The 18,827-nt window shown below is 41.1% G+C and overlaps 1 protein-coding gene across 1 annotated transcript in view; it reads right to left on the reverse strand.

The window, feature by feature from the left end:
* LOC124805261 overlaps nucleotides 1–18,827 on the reverse strand; it is a 64,745-nt gene that overhangs the window by 13,935 nt on the left and 31,983 nt on the right. The window lies entirely within an intron of this gene.

An 18,827-nucleotide genomic window follows, 5' to 3' on the forward strand; every position in this document is an offset into this window, starting at 1 on the left:
TTCAAACCTTTACCCTGCAACATTTGTTTTCCATGAGATATTACGTATTACCAATACAGACATCTCTTTGTAGACACCCACCTTTTTCTAATGGCTGTATGACCACCACACTGGAACTTGGTTACAGTCTTTGCCAACTTTAAGAAACACTAAGACTCTCTGGGCAAACAAAGAATATCAAACATTCTGTAAGAACATTTTATCATAGTAAGGGATGAGAACAAACAAAAGCAAGGAAATGCAATCATTCACTTATTTCTTTTTTCCTTTCTCTTTCCTAGCATTTATCCTGTATAGTACGAAGGTCTGCTTTGATACACACTAGACACACAGATGGACAAGAAAGTGATCCTATAAGGTTCTGTTTTTACCAACTGATGTTCAGGACCCTAAAAACTACCACAAATCAAATTCCAGACACCATCACAATACCTATGGATGACATGTACAGAAACCTACAAAGATAGAGTTACCCTACGCTAATTCTGAAAAGTAGCAACAAGGAAAATAATTTTATTGAACTATGAGGAACCCAGGCAACTTTTAAAAATTAACACAAACAACCCAAACATTACCAACAATGAATACACAAATACCCCAGCAGCTCAAGAGATGGCAGCAGCACTCAAAGAGTTCAGAAACTTCAACGCATTTTGCAGAAATTTGCAAATATGCTGATGACCCTCTGCACTAGGCATTATCAAATATTTGCACAACAGAAAAATTTGATGGATATAATCCACCCACTCCACAAAATGGAGATAAGATCAATCCCGATAAGTCTCTTTGACTGTACATATAACATTTTCTCCAGTGTTTTATAAGGCAGGATTAAACAACAAATAGAGCATGAAGTAGGTGAATACCAGTAGTTCTTGACACACTTTATTCTGTGCTAAGCAGCAAAAGGATTGTGACCTTATGGTCTAAGATTTGGGCAGAGAAAGTAACAATGTAAAGAGGCTACCTACAACCTACCTCACTACTCTGAGTCAATCCTCACGATTAAACCTTTCTGGTTTACAGCACAACTGATAGTAAGGAGAAATATTTTCAATTAAGTCAACAATGCCTGCTAGTTTATCACAATGATAACATATAGAAGCTACATGGTGAGATTCTGGACAACTGCTGTGAATATCAAAATCTCTCCAAGACAGAAGTGTTGATTATTAATAGATACATGAAATGTGACAGTACAACAAAACTAATTGTCTAGAGACCATTTTGTTGTTTCAAAAGCTCTCTGTAGTCTTATACATTTCGGTAAATACTTGTAAAGGAGAATATTTCAGTATTACATGTTCACTTTATAGTCCTCCACACTGAGAAGGGGTTCTCTTCATGGTGTCAAATATAAGAAAGTTATCCAACTCAAAAAACTGAAAATGAATAAGAAAGTTTTCATGTTGCACTGCATTTGTTTGATCAGTGAATCTGTGATAGTCCATTCAAGTTTTCAAACTGGTTCACCTGTGGATGTGTAGTCAGAAACAGTCTGACACAATGTGGGACTTTTGCACTGCTTGAATGCTGTGTTTATTTCTTGTATTGGCAAAAGTGTCGTGAATGTCTGAGCTCTTCATTTGTTCTTCATACACAGCAGCTGTCACAGAAAATATCATTCAGTGTTCCAAGCAGTTTTTCATTAGAATTGATCAAGGGAATAATGATTGGTGGCTTTTGGGGGAGAAGACCAAACAGCGAAGTCATCGTTCCCATCAGATTAGGGAAAGATGGGGAAGAAAGTCAGCCGTGCCCTTTCAAAGGAACTATCTCGGCATTTGCCTGAAGCAATTTAGGGAAATCACGGAAAACCTAAATCAGAATGGCTGGACACGGGTTTTGAACAGTCATCCTCTCGAATGTGAGTCGAGTGTGCTAACCATTGCAATGAATAACGAAAGATAGATCCAATTTATTGTATCCTTAATTAGACCATGTAACAAAACAAATTCACATCAATAATTAGTCATAAATGATTTTAATAGCACTGTACAATGTGATTGAAAATTTGTATAGATTTACATTTGACCTACTGCATTTTTCAAGTCTGTAATCTTTGATAAGTTAACTTCATGAAATTAAGAAAGCTTCAAATTTTTCTTCTTGCTGGCTAACAAATATTAACTGTGGTACACTGTTATACCTGAGGGTGATTTTCAGTTTACTTTTTGAGATATTGTGCTTTCACAAATATAAAATTTACACATGAAATACAGAGGTTACAGGAATTGGAAAAACCTATCCTGTACAATAATTTCAACTATTATTTGTGTGGAGGTAGAAAATAAAATACAATAAAAGTTATACTTGTTTTGGAGTGAGCTTAATTATATCATTTGTGGCATGTAAGCAGAGTCTGAGTCACCAGATTGATGTCTCATATTTCTTGGAGTTTTGTTCCTGTCAAATCAGTTGGGCATGCAGGATAATGTACTCAACATTTATATTTTACTTAATTGTCAAGACTATTTTGCTTTTAATTATCAGCAACAGTATTCATTTTTACACCCCAGTACAGAAACGTAATATATATTTGAATCAAATACACACGAATGAAGAAAGGGCATTCATAAGCATATATTTACAGTTTTAATACTTTTGTTTTCCATTAATTACTACTACTGCCCAGATGCCACTTGTGTGCCATTTACGTATGTATCTGTTATCATTGAGACTGATTTGAATAAAATCTGCAAACATTTTGCACACAAACTAAAAGAAGTCAGTACTTTAATATGTGAGATAACAACAAGTACATTTGCACAGAATAGTACGTGCGATGCACTACACCCACAGTGAAGCTCATTACACGACATGCATATAAAGTGCTCAAGTTAATATTACCTCAGTCTCTTACAACTAAGACAAAGCCATAGAAAGCAGCAAACACTTACTCTAAGAGAAAAAAAGAAATGATGCAGCACAAAGGAATTGTCCAACTGGGACAGAAATCAATAGATGTGATGTACATCTACAGAGAAACAAATTATTACAATTTCAGAGAAAACTGGATGATTTATTCAACAGAAAGAGCTTCACAAATTGAGCAAGTCAATAACACATTGCTCTACCTCTGACTCTGATGCAAGCAGTTATTCATCTTGGAAATGATTGACCTTGTTGGATGACCTCCTGAGGAACACTGTCCCAAATTCTATCCAACTTGCACATTAGATCCTCAAAATCCTGAGCTGGTTGGAGGGTCCTCCCCATACCAGTCCTAGTGTTCTCAGTTGGGGAGAGATCCAGCAAGGTAGAGTTTGGCAAGCACGAAGATAAGCATTAGAAACTCTTACTGTGTGCAGACAGGCATTATCTTGCTGAAATGTAAGCCCAGGATGGCTTGCCATGAAGGGCAACTAAGTGGGGCATGGAATATCATCGACTTACTGCTATGCTGTAAGTGTGTCGTGGATGCCAACCAAAGGAGGACTGTTATGAATAGGAATGCCACCCCAGACCACCACTCCTGGTCGTTGGGCAGTATGGTGGCCAACAGTCAAATTGGCTGTCCAGAGCATCTTCGGACACATCATCAACCTAGAATCTCATTGACTGGTGTAGTTTTCTCTCCAATGATGCATACCCTTCAAATGAGCTCTGATGATCAGCAATGACATGTCTGGAGACATCCCAGACATTGATGGAATACTAACCTGGCTTTTACAGGTCACACGGCCTGACAAACAGGAGTGATGGTCTGGGGTGCCGTTTCTTTTCATAGAAAGGCCCCTCTGGTTGTCAACCAAGGCACCATTACAGCACAGCAGTACATAAACGATATTATATGCCCCATTTTGTTACTCTTCATCAAAAGCCATACTAGGCTTACACTTGCTAGCACATGACAAATTACTACTGCTTATCTTCATGCTTGCCAGACCCCACCTTGGCCGGCAAAATCACCAGATCTCTCCCACACTGAGCTTTTCTGAAGCGTTATGGGCAGTGTCCTTCAAACAGCTTGAGATTTTGGCAATGTAACATGCCACTTAGACAGAATTTGGCATGATATGCCTTAGGAGGACATCTAACAAATCTACCAACCAATCCCAAGCCAAATAACACTTGCATAGAGGCCAGAAATGGACCAACTTGTAATTGACTTGCTCAATTTCTGAAGCCCTTTCTCTTCCATAAATAACGAAAATTTTTTTTTCAAAAGTTGTACTCATTTGTTTGCCTGTAAATGTATATCACATCTACTGATTTCCATCCCATTCAGATCATTCCTTTGTGACGCATCATTTTATATGTCTTAGAGTGTAATTATGTTAAGATTCAATGACTGCTATATCAGAAATAAAAAATTGAATAAACTGTTTATAAGGACTTCTTAAAAGCAAAAGCAACTAAAAAATCAAACACATGGGTTTATGACAGTGTATTTGGGTGCACTGTGTCCATACCGGAAGGAGTCATACCATATGTGGAACGAGTGCTTCCAGATGCCATGAAGAGCAAAGGGCATTACGAACTGCAGCTGGTGGCTGATGTCAGCACTAATGATGTGTGTCACTTTGGATCAGAAGAGATTCTCTCCGGTTTTGGGTGGCTACCTGAAGTGGGAACGACTGCCAGTCCTGGCAAGATGAAGGCAGAGCTCACCATTTGTAGCATCAATGACAAGACTGACTGCATACCTTCAGTACAGAGCCGATTGGCTGGCCTGAATCAGAGGCTCAGACGGTTCTGTGACAATGTAGGTTGCAGATTTCTCTACCTGCACCACAGGGTGATGGGATTTCAGATTCTGCTTTATAGGTCAGGTGTCCACTACACTCAAGAAGTGGCTATACGGGTAGAGGGGGATATGTGGAATGAACTGGGTGTTTTTTTGAATTAGTGTGTCTAGGGAAAGTGCAAAAAGGGTTTCACATTCAAAGGGTGCAGAAAAAATACAGAAAACGAGTAGACATAGCAATAATCAATATTGTAGTTTTAAGGTGTTTTAGCTGTGTTAGGGAAGAGTCAGAGCTCCAAGCACTAACAGAAAGCACTGAACCTCAAACTGTTATAGGTACCGACAGTTGGCTAAGGTCAGAGATAAGTTCAGCCACAATTTTCACAAAGAGCCAAACAGAGTTTAGAAAGGATAGATTAAATACAGTTGGTGGTAGCATCTTTGTTGCTGTTAGATATAGTTTATCTTGTATGCAAAATTAAAGTACATAACTCCTGTGAGTTAGTATGGGTAGAGGCTACACTTGACAACAGGAATAAATTAATAATTGGTTCCTTTTATCAACCCCCTACTCAGACAATACAGTTGCTGAAAAGTTAAGAAAACTTGGTTCTCATCGCAAATAGGTACCTATACAATTATAGTTGGTGGTGACTGCAATCTACTTTCAATTTGTTGGCGAAAATATGTATTCAAAGCAGTGGTAGGAATAAAACATCATCAATAATTGTATTAATTGGTTTTCCCAAACATCATTTTGAGCAGTTACTTCAGGAGCCCACTTGATATGTAAATGGTTGTGGAAACATGCTTGATGTCTTGTTGTTGTTGTTATTGTGGTCTTCAGTCCTGAGACTGGTTTGATGCAGCTCTCCATGTTACTCTATCCTGTGCAAGCTTCTTCATTTCCCAATATCTACTGCAACCTACATCCATCTGAATCTGTTTGGTGTATTCATATCTTGGTCTCCCTCTACGATTTATACCCTCCACGCTGCCCTCCAACACTAAACTGGCGATCCCTTGGTGCCTCAGAATATGTCCGACCAACCGATCCCTTCCTCTGGTCAAGTTGTGCCACAAATTTCTCTTCTCCCCAATTCTATTCAATACCTTGACATTAGTTATGTGATCTACCCATCTAATCTTCAGCATTCTTCTGTAGCACCACATTTCGAAAGCTTCTATTCTCTTCTTGTCTAAACTATTTATCGTCCATGTTTCACTTCCATACATGGCCACACTCCATACAAATACTTTCAGAAACGACTTAGAGACACTTAAATCTATACTCGATATTAACAAATTTCTCTTCTTCAGAAATGCTTTCCTTGCCATTGCCAGTCTACATTTTATATCCTCTCTACTTCGACCATCATCAGTTATTTTACTCCCTAAATAGCAAAACTCCTTTACTACTTTAAGTGTCTCATTTCCTAATCTAATTCCCTCAGCATCATCCAATTTAATTCGATTACATTCCATTATCCTCGTTTTGCTTTTGTTGATGTTCATCTTATATCCTCCTTTCAAGACACTGTCTATTCCGTTCAGCTGCTCTTCCAGGTCCTTTGCTGTCTCTGACAGAATTACAATGTCATCAGCGAATCTCAAAGATTTTACTTCTTCTCCAAGGATTTTAATACCTACTCTGAATTTTTCTTTTGTTTCCTTTACTGCTTGCTCAATATACAGATTGAATAACATCGGGGAGAGGCTACAACCCTGTCTCACTCCCTTCCCAACCACTGCTTCCCATTGATGCCCCTCGACTCTTATAACTGCCATCTGGTTTCTGTACAAATTGTAAATAGCCTTTTGCTCTCTGTATTTTACCCCTGCCAACTTCATAATTTGAAACAGAGTATTCCAGTCAACATTGTCAATAGCTTTCTCTAAGTCTCTAAGATAAGTCGTAGGGTCAGTATTTCCTCCCATGTTCCAATACTTCTACGGAATCCAAACTGATCTTCCCCGAGGTAGGCTTCTACCAGTTTTTCCATTCGTCTGTAAAGAATTCATATTAGTATTTTGCAGCCATGGCTTATTAAACTGATAGTTGGGTAATTTTCACATCTATCAACACCTGCTTTCTTTGGGATTGGATTTACTATATTTTTCTTGAAGTCTAAGGGTATTTAGCCTGTCTCATATATCTTGCTCACCAGATGGTAGAGTTTTGTCAGGGCTGGCTCTCCCAAGGCAATCAGTAGTTCTAATGGAATTTTGTCTACTCCTGGGGCCTTGTTTGGACTTAGGTCTTTCAGTGCTCTATCAAACTCTTCACGCAGTATTATATCTCCCATTTCATCTTCATCTACATCCTCTTCCATTTCCATAATATTGTCCTCGAGTACATCGCCCTTGTACAGACCCTCTATTTACTCCTTCCAACTTTCTGCTTTCCCTTCTTTGCTTAGAACTGGGTTTCCATCTGAGCTCTTCATATTCATGCAAGTGGTTCTCTTTTCTCCAAAGGTCTCTTTAATTTTCCTGTAGGCAGTATCTATCTTACCCCTAGTGATATATGCCTCTACATCCTTACATTTGTTCTCTAGCCATCCCTGCTTAGCCATTTTGCACTTCCTGTCGATCTCATTTTTGAGACGTCTGTATTCCCTTTTGCCTGCTTCATTTACTTCATTTTTGTATTTTATACTTTCATCAATTAAATTCAATATCTGTTCTGTTATCCAAGGATTTCTACTAGCCCTTGTCTTTTTACCTACTTGATCCTCTGCTGCCTTCACTATTTCGTCCCTCAAAACTACCCATTCTTCTTCTACTGTATTTCTTTCCCCCATTCTTGTCAATCTTTCCCTAATGCTCTCCCTGAAACTCTCTACAACCTCTGGTTTAGTCAGTTTATCTAGGTTCCATCTCCTTGATTCCCACTTCTTTGCAGTTTCTTCAGTTTTAATCTACAGTTCATAACCAATAGATTGTGGTCAGAGTTCACATCTGCCCCTGGAAATGTCTTACAATTTAAAACTTGGTTCCTAAATCTCTGTCTTGCCATTATATAATCTACCTGAAACCTTCCAGTATCTCCAAGCTTGTTCCATGTATACAACCTTCTTTCGTGATTCTTTAACTAAGTATTAGCCATGATCAAGTTGTGCTCTGTGCAAAATTCTACCAGGCGTCTTTGTCTTTCATTTCTTACCCCCATTCCTTATTCACCTACTATGTTTCCTTCTCTCCCTTTTCCTACTCTCGAATTCCAGTCACCCATGACTATTAAATTTTCATCTCCCTTCACTACCTGAATAATTTCTTTTATCTCATCATACATTTCATCAATGTCTTCGTCATCTGCAGAGCTAGTCAGCATATAAACTTGTACTACTGTAGTAGGCGTGGGCTTTGTATCTATCTTGGCCACAATAATGTGTTCACTATGCTGTTTGTAGTAGCTTACCCGCATTCCTATTTTTTTATTTATTATTAAACCTACACCTGCATTACCCCTATTTTATTTTGTATTGATAACCCTGTATTCACCTGACCAGAAGTCCTGCTCCTCCTGCCACCGAACTTCGCTAATTCCCACTATATCTAACTGTAACCTATCCATTTCCCTTTTTAAATTTTCTAACCTACCTGCCCGATTAAGGGATCTGACATTCCACGCGCCAACCCGTAGGACACCAGTTTTCGTTCACCTGATAACAACGTCATCCTGAGTGGTCCCCGCCCGGAGATCCAAATGGGGGACTATTTTACCTCTGGAATATTTTACCCAAGAGGACGCCATCATCATTTAATCATACAGTAAAGCTGCATGCCCTGGGGAAAAATTACGGCCGTAGTTTCCGCTTGCTTTGAGCCGTTCGCAATACCAGCACAGCAAGGCTGTTTTGGTTAGTGTTACAAGGCCAGATCAGTCAATCATCCAGACTGTTGCCCCTACAACTACTGAAAAGGCTGCTGCCCCTCTTCAGGAACCACACGTTTGTCTGGCCACTCAACAGATACCCCTCCGTAGTGATTGCACCAACGGTACGACTATCTGTATCGCTGAGGCACGCAAGCCTCCCCACCAACGGCAAGGTCCATGGTTCAAATGTTATTGATTATGAAATACAAGTTCTTGAAGTCTATTCAGAATCGGAAATGTTGATGTCTTAGCAACAACTAATCCTGAGTAGGAAGGGAGCATCATGACAGATACAGGGATTAATGACCACCAGATCATTGTAATGAGACTGACCACTGCACAATCCGAATCCATAAAAGTAAGTGTAAAAGACATCTATTTAAAAAAGCACATAAAATTCTCATGGTGCCTTCCTAGGAGACAGCCTCCACTCCTTTCCAACTAACTATTTAAGCGTCAACGAGATGTGGCTTAAATTCAAAGAAATACACTCTTGGAAATTGAAATAAGAACACCGTGAATTCATTGTCCCAGGAAGGGGATACTTTATTGACACATTCCTGGGGTCAGATACATCACATGATCACACTGACAGAACCACAGGCACATAGGCACAGGCAACAGGGCATGCACAATGTCGGCACTAGTACAGTGTATATCCACCTTTCGCAGCAATGCAGGCTGCTATTCTCCCATGGAGACGATCGTAGAGATGCTGGATGTAGTCCTGTGGAACGGCTTGCCATGCCATTTCCACCTGGCGCCTCAGTTGAACCAGCGTTCGTGCTGGACGTGCAGACCGCATGAGACGACGCTTCATCCAGTCCCAAACATGCTCAATGGGGGACAGATCCGGAGATCTTGCTGGCCAGGGTAGTTGACTTACACCTTCTAGAGCACGTTGGGTGGCACGGGATACATGCGGACGTGCATTGTCCTGTTGGAACAGCAAGTTCCCTTGCCGGTCTAGGAATGGTAGAACGATAGGTTCAATGACGGTTTGGATGTACCGTGCACTATTCAGTGTCCCCTCGACGATCACCAGTGGTGTACGGCCAGTGTAGGAGATCGCTCCCCACACCATGATGCCGGGTGTTGGCCCTGTGTGCCTCGGTCGTATGCAGTCCTGATTGTGGCGTTCACCTGCACGGCGCCAAACACGCATACGACCATCATTGGCACCAAGGCAGAAGCGACTCTCATCGCTGAAGACGACACGTCTCCATTCGTCCCTCCATTCACGCCTGTCGCGACACCACTGGAGGCGGGCTGCACGATGTTGGGGCGTGAGCGGAAGACGGCCTAACGGTGTGCGGGACCGTAGCCCAGCTTCATGGAGACTGTTGCGAATGGTCCTCGCCGATACCCCAGGAGCAACAGTGTCCCTAATTTGCTGGGAAGTGGCGGTGTGGTCCCCTACGGCACTGCGTAGGATCCTACGGTCTTGGCGTGCATCCGTGCGTCGCTGCGGTCCGGTCCCAGGTCGACGGGCACGTGCACCTTCCGCCGACCACTGGCGACAACATCGATGTACTGTGGAGACCTCACGCCCCACGTGTTGAGCAATTCGGCGGTACGTCCACCCGGCCTCCCGCATGCCCACTATACGCCCTCGCTCAAAGTCCGTCAACTGCACATACGGTTCACGTCCACGCTGTCGCGGCATGCTACCAGTGTTAAAGACTGCGGTGGAGCTCCGTATGCCACGGCAAACTGGCTGACACTGACGGCGGCGGTGCACAAATGCTGCGCAGCTAGCGCCATTCGACGGCCAACACCGCGGTTCCTGGTGTGTCCGCTGTGCCGTCCGTGTGATCATTGCTTGTACAGCCCTCTCGCAGTGTCCGGAGCAAGTATAGTGGGTCTGACACACCGGTGTCAATGTGTTCTTTTTTCCATTTCCAGGAGTGTAGTATCTTAGGCAATTGAGAGATTTAACCAAATAAATACTGGATAGTGCTGATCCCCCATGGTACACAAAACATGCCAGAACACTGTTGCAAAAGCAACGAGCAAAGCATATCAAATTTAAAAAGAACAAAAAATCTCCAAGAATGGTGATGTTTTAATGAAGCTTGAAACTTAGTATGGACTTCAATGTGAGATGCTTTTAGTAGCTTCCACAGTGAAACTGTGTCACAAAATATGAAATAAATAAACAAATCCGAAGAGATTCTGGTCTCATGTAAAGGACACAAGTGGCAAGACCAATCAATACCCTCACTGTATGATACAAATGGTAATATAACCAGTGACAGTGGCACTGAAGTGGAGTTATTAAACAAAGTTTTCTAAAATTCCTTCACCACAGAAGACAAATGGAGAACAACTGCCAACATGACTAACTCACAAGGGTCATTCAATAATTAAAAGAGATAAATTGGTCTGGGGGAAAAAAGTGTTAGTAGAGCAAGTTTGGTACTTTTATGGCATTAAGTTGGCATCACTGGGATGAGGCCTGGTTAGCTGATGTATCAACATTGTTTTGTTTATAACCTCAAAAATACCTTTCAAGAGGGCGAGTCCACTTGAAATGTCCACATTAGTTGAACAACGTTCTGTTATTGGTTTTTTACTTTCTGAAGGCGAGAAACCACTGAATTTATACGGTAGAATGTCTAAAGTTTATGATGAAGGTTGTATGACTCATGCAAATTTTTGCAAGTGGGTAGAGCAGTTCAAAAATGGTTGCAATTCAGTGACTGACAAACACCGTTCTGGCCGATCAGTTGCAGTTTCAACTACCTCACTTGGAAGTCGAATTGATGATATTATTCGTGCCGACCACCTTATGACTGTGGAAATGATGGTTGATAAGGTTCAAGTTAGTACTGGTACAGTTCATAACATTATCTGTAACAAGCTGAAATACCACAAAACATGTGCAAGATGGGCCTCAAAGGAGTTGATGCAGCTACACAAGGAAACAAGGTTGAGAGTGTGCACAGAGCTAAAGGAACATTATGAAAGAGAAGAAGAAAATTTTAGTTTGTAAGGAAACTTGGATTCACTATTATGAGCCAGAATCAAAATAAAGCATTGAGTGGAAGCAAACCAACTCATCTGTCAAGAAAAAATTCAAAACCCAAGCATCAGCAAGAAAAGTCATGCTGACAATGTTTTGGGACGCTGAAGGTACAGTTTTTTTGTGATTATCTCAAACAGCAGTGTACAATGAACAGCCAATACTACTCGGATTTGCTTTTAAACACGATGAAGCCAGCCATGAGGGAGAGACGACATGGATCTCAGAGGAGAGGTGTGATTCTCCAGCAAGACAATGCACGTCCTCATACTGCTCAACTGGTGAAACCATCAACAAAATGGACTGTGAAGTACTGTCTCATCCCCTTACAGTCCTGATTTAGTACCTAGTGATTTCCATTTGTTTGGTGCACTGAAGAAGGCATTCATGGGAAGTGGTTCCAGGACGAGGACGTGAAAAAGTTTGTGAAAAAATTGGTTCAAACATCAAGATAAAGAGTTCTTTGCAACCGGAATAAAAAAGCTTGTAGCCTTTTGGAACAAGTGCATAAATGTTCAAGGGAATTATGCTGAAATGTAGAAAAAGTATTGTTTTGTAAAAATAAACTTTTTCCTCCAGACCAATTTGTCTCTTTAATTGATGAATGACCCTCGTAGAAGTAGATATCCTCGGTTTAGCAAAGCAGCTTAAATTAAATAATAAAGGCAAGTCTTACAGCCCAGACAGCATACCAATAAGGTTCCTGTCAGAGTATGCTGATACAATAGCTCCACAATTAGCAATTACCCCATGTTTAGCAATCTTATACAACCGCTCGCTTGATGAAATATACATACAAAAAGACTGGAAAATTCCACAGGTCACACCAATAAACATGTACTGTGTTTGAACATTATGAATTACCTCGAAGGTAATGGCCTACTGACACATTTAGCATGGATTCAGAAAATATTGTTTTTGTGAAGCATAACTAGCTCTTTATTCACATGAAGTAATAAATGCTATCAAGAGGAGATGTTTAACTGATTACATATTTCTAGATCTCCGAAAGGCTTTTGATGCCATTTCTCACATGAAACTTCTGATCAAATCATGTGCCTACGGAATATCGCTTCAGTTGTGTGACTGGATCCAAGATCTCCTCTCAGAAAAATCACAGTACACAGTAATCAAAGGTAAAATAACTGAGTAAAACAGAAGTGATAACCAGCATTCCCAATGAAGTGTTACAGGCCCTCTGCTGTTCCTAATTTACATAAACAATTTAGGAGACAATCTGAGCAGCACTCTTACATTATTTGCAGATGAATCTGTCATTTACCATCTATTAAAGTCATCTGAAGATCAAAACCGATTGCAAAATGACTTAGATATGATATCTGAATGCGGCGAGAAATGGAAATTGTCTCTCAATTAAAAAAAGTGTGATGTAATCCATTCTAGCACAAAAAGAAATCTGCTAAATTTCAATTACACAATAAATCACACAAATTTAAAGGCTATCAGTTTGACTAAATGCCTAGGAAATACAATTACAAATAAGTTAAGTTGGAATAACCATACACATAATGTTGTGGGGAAGCCAATTATTGGAACAACACTTAGAAGAAGCCACAGATCTATTAAAGAGAGACTATGCTTGTCCATCCTCTGCTACAGTAGATGCTGCGCTGTATAGGATCCTCACCAGATAGGATTGATGGTGGACATCGAAGAAGTTCAAAGAACAGCAGTTCATTTTGTCTTATTGTAAAACAGGGGAGAGAGAGTCACGGATATGATGAACGAGTTGGGATGGGGAGCAAGCTGGGATGGCAATCATTAAAACAAAGGCATTTTTCGTTGCGGCGAGATCCTTTCAATCACCAACTTTCTCCTCTGAGTGTGAAAATATTTTATTATCACCAATCTCTACAGAAGAAATGATTATCATAATGAAATTAGAGAAATCAGAGTTCATACAGAAAGATTTAAGAGTTCATTTTTCCCACACACAGTTATGAAAGTAGCTCGAAGAACACCCTGCCAGCCAGACATTTAAGTGTGTACTGCAGACTGCAGAAATATTCCAGAATGAGACTTTCACTCTGCAGCGGAGTGTGCGCTGATATGGTCGGGCACACAGTTTTAATCTGTCAGGAAGTTGCAGAAATATTGATTATATGAGGGTCTGTCAAATGAAAGCCAAATACGCACCACAACGGGACCATGGAATGGTTCCATTCAAAAGGTATCACCACATACATTAAGACATTTTTCCCACTGGGAGACAAGACAATCACTTCCTGTTATGTGAACGCAGTCAGCCACTGACAGATCCACAACTGTGCCCTCTATTGCACTTACTTACCTGACTGAAACCAGAGTCCACATGTCTTCTTCCAGGGTAACAAATATGTGAAAACACATGGTGGAAGATCCAGGCTATGTGGAAGATGTTGCAATTTCCCAATCGAATCACTGAAGAGTAGACTGACTGATTGGCAGTGAGGGGGCAGGCATTATCGTGCAGCAGGATGATTCTATCCGACGGAATTCCGACAACCGAGGGCAAACAGCCCACATCTCCCCTGCCAAATAAATCCAAAGACTGTTCACATAAGTTCCAGTAAGTTCATGTTGACCTCCTCCTTCAACAACAAGGGCCCTCTGCTCATCAAATTCCCTGAGTGTGGAAAGACAATCGACGCACAGCACTATGAAGACACTTTGCAGAAACTATGATGCACTGGAAAGTCAAAACACCCAGGAATGCTGTCGGGCAGATCATCCTATTGCAAACAATGCCTGCCCCCCACACTGCCAATCGGACAAAGGCTACGCTTCAGCAATTTGGTTGGGAAACACTGCAACACCCTCCATACAGCCGAAATCTATCACCATGTGTTTTCACGTGGTGTGGATCTGTCAGAAGTCGACTGCTTTCTACAAAACAGGACCTGATCATCTCTTCTGCCACTAAGACAAATGTCTTGAAGCATTTTTAATGGAACCTTTCCATTCCTGCTGTGACAGGTGTTTGGTTTTCATCTGACTACCCCTTGCGAGTTCAGCAGAAATATATACAGAATGACAATTATTGAACTATAAGAAATAAAATCGTCACAACTACTGAACAGTTTGCATTACAACGTTCAAACTGCATGGCTGCCCATGAGGCATGAAAGGAATTATTACGTGCCTGCACATGCGCCTTGTTGTTGTCGGTCATTTGCATGTGAAAATATCTTGAAACAGCGTGCCTGAGTGTATAGCACTTGTGAAAGCCTACCGTGTGAGCATTAACAGCCCAACTGCAGCTCAAAGGAGGACATATGCAACTGAGTTCAAACTGAAGACAACTGGGCCAAGTGTGCTATCAATCAATAAGTAAGTTTAAGAGAATGGATAGTGTTCGTGATGACAGTGTTGGCAATGTCAGTAATCCAAAAGGGTGAAAACTCCTGAAAGCATCGAGAAGACACATGCTGTGTTTCAAAGCAGCCCCAAGAAAATGATCAGATGAGCTGCATAGCAGATGGGAATGAACCGGGAGACATTGCGATAAACTTTTATTGAAGACCTGCATCTCTTCCCATACAAAATTCAAACTCATAGCTCCAGGGCTATCGAACGGCGGTTGTGTTTTGCCAACTCTATTGTCCACAGAACTGAAAAACATGACTTTGACATGAATACAGTTGGGTTTCACAGTAACGCATTGGGGGACTGATAATCCACATTTCACGATCGAGAAGTCTCTTCACCCTCAATGGGTGACTGGGTGGTGTGCAATGTCCAGTCACAGAATAATCATTGCGATATTCCTTGACGGCACGGTGACTACCGAATGGTATGTGAAGGTCATGGAAGAAGACTTCATCCCCATTATCCAAAGTGACCCTGATTTCGACACAATGTGGTTCATGTAAGATGGGACTTGACCCCATTGAAGCAAGAGAATGTTTGATGTCCTAAACGAGGACTTTGGGGACCCCATTCTGGTTCTGACACACGCAGAGGCCACTAGCATGGGCCTCGATTGGCCGCCATATTTTCCGCATCTGAACACACACAACTTCTTTTTGTGGGGCTATATTAAAGACATGGTGTACAGCAATAGCCCCAAAATCATTGCTGACCTGAAAACAGCCATTCAGGAGGTCATTGATAGCATTGATTTTCCGACACTTCAGCAGGTCACGTAGAATTTCGGTATTCGTCTGTGCCACATCACCACCAATGATGGCAGGCATATCGAACATGTCATAATCTAAATCCAAATATCTGTAGTGATGTCTACATGTTGAATAAATAAGTAATTTGTATCTAATTTATGTTTTTTTTATATAGTTCAATAATTGTCACCCTGTATGAGGTGTGATAAAAAAATAATGGGAATTTTTGTTTTCCTCAAAGAATCTTTATTAATTCATTAACATCAACTTCAAAGTAATCCACCTCTGATAGAATACACTTGGACCAGCACTTTTTCCAAACTTGAAAGTCCTTCTCAAACTCGTTTTTCTTTATGGTTTTCAGCTCCTTCAGTGATTTTGTTTTGTTAATCTCATCAACAGTGGCAAAACAATTTTCTTTGTGGTTCTCTTCAGTCTCACGAATAAAAACAAGTCACAAGGGGACCATGTCTGTCTGTCAAATATGATGGCTGAGCAGCATAATGCTTTTTCCCAAAAAATCATGAACAAGCGTCGAGGTGTGTGCAATTTCCACAACTGGTTTCACCAGAATTTGGACATTTTCTTTGGACTGCTACATGCAAATGTTGCATAACTTCCAAGTAGTGTTGCTTATTGACTATACAACCGTAAGGCAGGAACTCACAATGCACTACCCCAGTGTAATCAAAGAAAACAGTGATAAGAACATTCACATGTGATCAAACTTGTCAATTTTTTTTAGGTCTTGGCACTTCGGGCAGTTTCTATTGGGAGGAATGGGCCCAGGTTTCAACGTCATACCTGTATGCCCATGTTTCATCACCTGTTATAACTTTCTTTACTTCTGGATTGTTGTTGACTTCATTCAGCAATTCCTGTGTGATGTCAGTTTTGGTTGAAATTAAATAATTATGGAATGAACTTTGCTGCTACACATTTCATGCCCAAAACATCCAAAAAATTTCTTGGCATGAGCCAAAGGATATGTGACATCTTTGACAACCTCCCTAATGGTGATTTGGCAGTTTTGCAGAACCATTTTCTATACTTCTTCCACACTTTGTCAGTCATTGATGTGCTACGACATCCAGGGCAGTTGTCTCCAACATCACCTTGGCCTTCTTTGAAACATTCATACCACTCATAAAATCTTGTCTTGCTCATAGCAGATTTGCCAAAAGCCAGTCAAAATTTCAAATGTGATGCTGCACTTTATTCCACTTCTCAAGCAAAATTTAATATAAAATCTTTGATCCACCTTTTCCAAAAGTATAAATTCCCCAAGCATTCAAAAAATATGTATCACCTTCTTGATTGTCAACAACAACAAAATTCGAAACAACTGAAATGCGAAGATACATCATGAGCATGTGTACCAATAAGATAAAAAACTTTGAAAATTGAATGAATAAAGCCAGTGAAATTAAAAAATTCCCATTACTTCTTGATCACACCTCGTATCATCAGTTTAAAAGAACAAATTTTTTTAGCTTTCTGATGAGGATCTTTACCTTGCAACAAAAGTAAATTATACCACCAACTGTTCTTCACTGTACTACTGTGATCCTTTGCAAGCTACTTCCCTGTCTAGTGAGTGTCGCTTCCTCACTGTGCAAGCCGTTATCTGTTTCAGACTGCTGCTCGAATGGACCCATTGTCTTTTCAGTTTCAGCTATATCGCTACTCAGACGAGAAACTAAAGTCAATTAGGTGCATCATGTTAGCCTAATTACTCTCAGAATTTGGTAGGATCATCAGCTTTGGCTCAATATCCCATTGTGCATCTAGTTAACAGTGTAATAAAATGGTCTTCTACCAAACATCTGAATATTCTTACTCAACTTTGTACCATGTTCTGCCACTTTATCACCACAAATAAGTGGCATTCATGAGAGAGTGGTGAAACAGCAGTTCAAGACCCCCCCATCCAAACTATTAAGTGTGGCATATAACAATGAGCAACAAAAACTATGACAACTGCTAAACAATGCATGGACTGAAAGTTTAAATGCAATTCAGAAGACAACATGCTCATCCAGTAAAATCAATCTGCCACAAAATAACAAAGATATGCAAAATAACAAATACCCTGAGAAGAGTGTGTGTGTGTTTTGGGGAGGGGGTATTGGGGGGGGGGGGGGGGGGGGGGGGGCACGAGCACACTTGCATTAGTGCCCAACTCCAGTAGTTCCTACCTGAGAAGCCATTAACTTGAAACATGACACGCACATGCTCACGCGCACGTGCCCACACACACCCACCCACACACACCCACACACACACACACCCACACACACACACACCCACACACACACACACACACACACACACACACAAATAATGGAAAGATTGTTGCTGCCTGATGTATGAGCCATGGTGTCAAGAATGTAACAGAAGTACCTTGATTTGGAGAACACTCCCAATAGTGCCTTGCCATCAAATGTTGATTCTAACAGTGTATATAACATCTGAAGTGCAGTAAATCACTCATCAAGTCTAGGATGGACAACAGAAATCTGTGAAGAGCATGAGTCATACCACATCCATCCATCATCACCCTGCCCCCCCCCCCCTCCACCTCCACCTCCCACCCTCCCCGGAGCAGGATGGAGGAGCGGAGGTGAGTGGGGAGAGGGGACGGGGATGTTACAGCATCCTGATACACGTATTTCTGCGTGTATTTCTGTTCCATGCATTTCACAGGCAGGTATGTACAGTGGATGCTCATGTTACGGAATAAGAGGCCATTTGTATAGATGAGTCGACAGTAAATGCCAATAGTAGGTTATGACTATGTAGAAAACCACATATGGCAAGGTATCACACTTTCTCAACAGGTCATCTTTGAATGCCATCAAGCAAGACGTAAGTGCGTCATACTCAGCTTTGCGTTATATTCTCGGGCTACTTTTCATTGTGGAATAAATATGTCTACTGAAGGGTGTAATATGTGGCATACACTCTACAACCCCTTGTTGACGGGTCTTTAACCAGTTCTACATCTACATCTACATCTACATTGATACTCCGCAAGCCACCCAACGGTGTGTGGCGGAGGGCACCTATACGTGCCACTGTCATTACCTCCCTTTCCTGTTCCAGTCGCGTATG

The sequence above is a fragment of the Schistocerca piceifrons genome, chromosome 7, assembly GCF_021461385.2.
Source record: "Schistocerca piceifrons isolate TAMUIC-IGC-003096 chromosome 7, iqSchPice1.1, whole genome shotgun sequence".
Classification (NCBI taxonomy): domain Eukaryota; kingdom Metazoa; phylum Arthropoda; class Insecta; order Orthoptera; family Acrididae; genus Schistocerca; species Schistocerca piceifrons.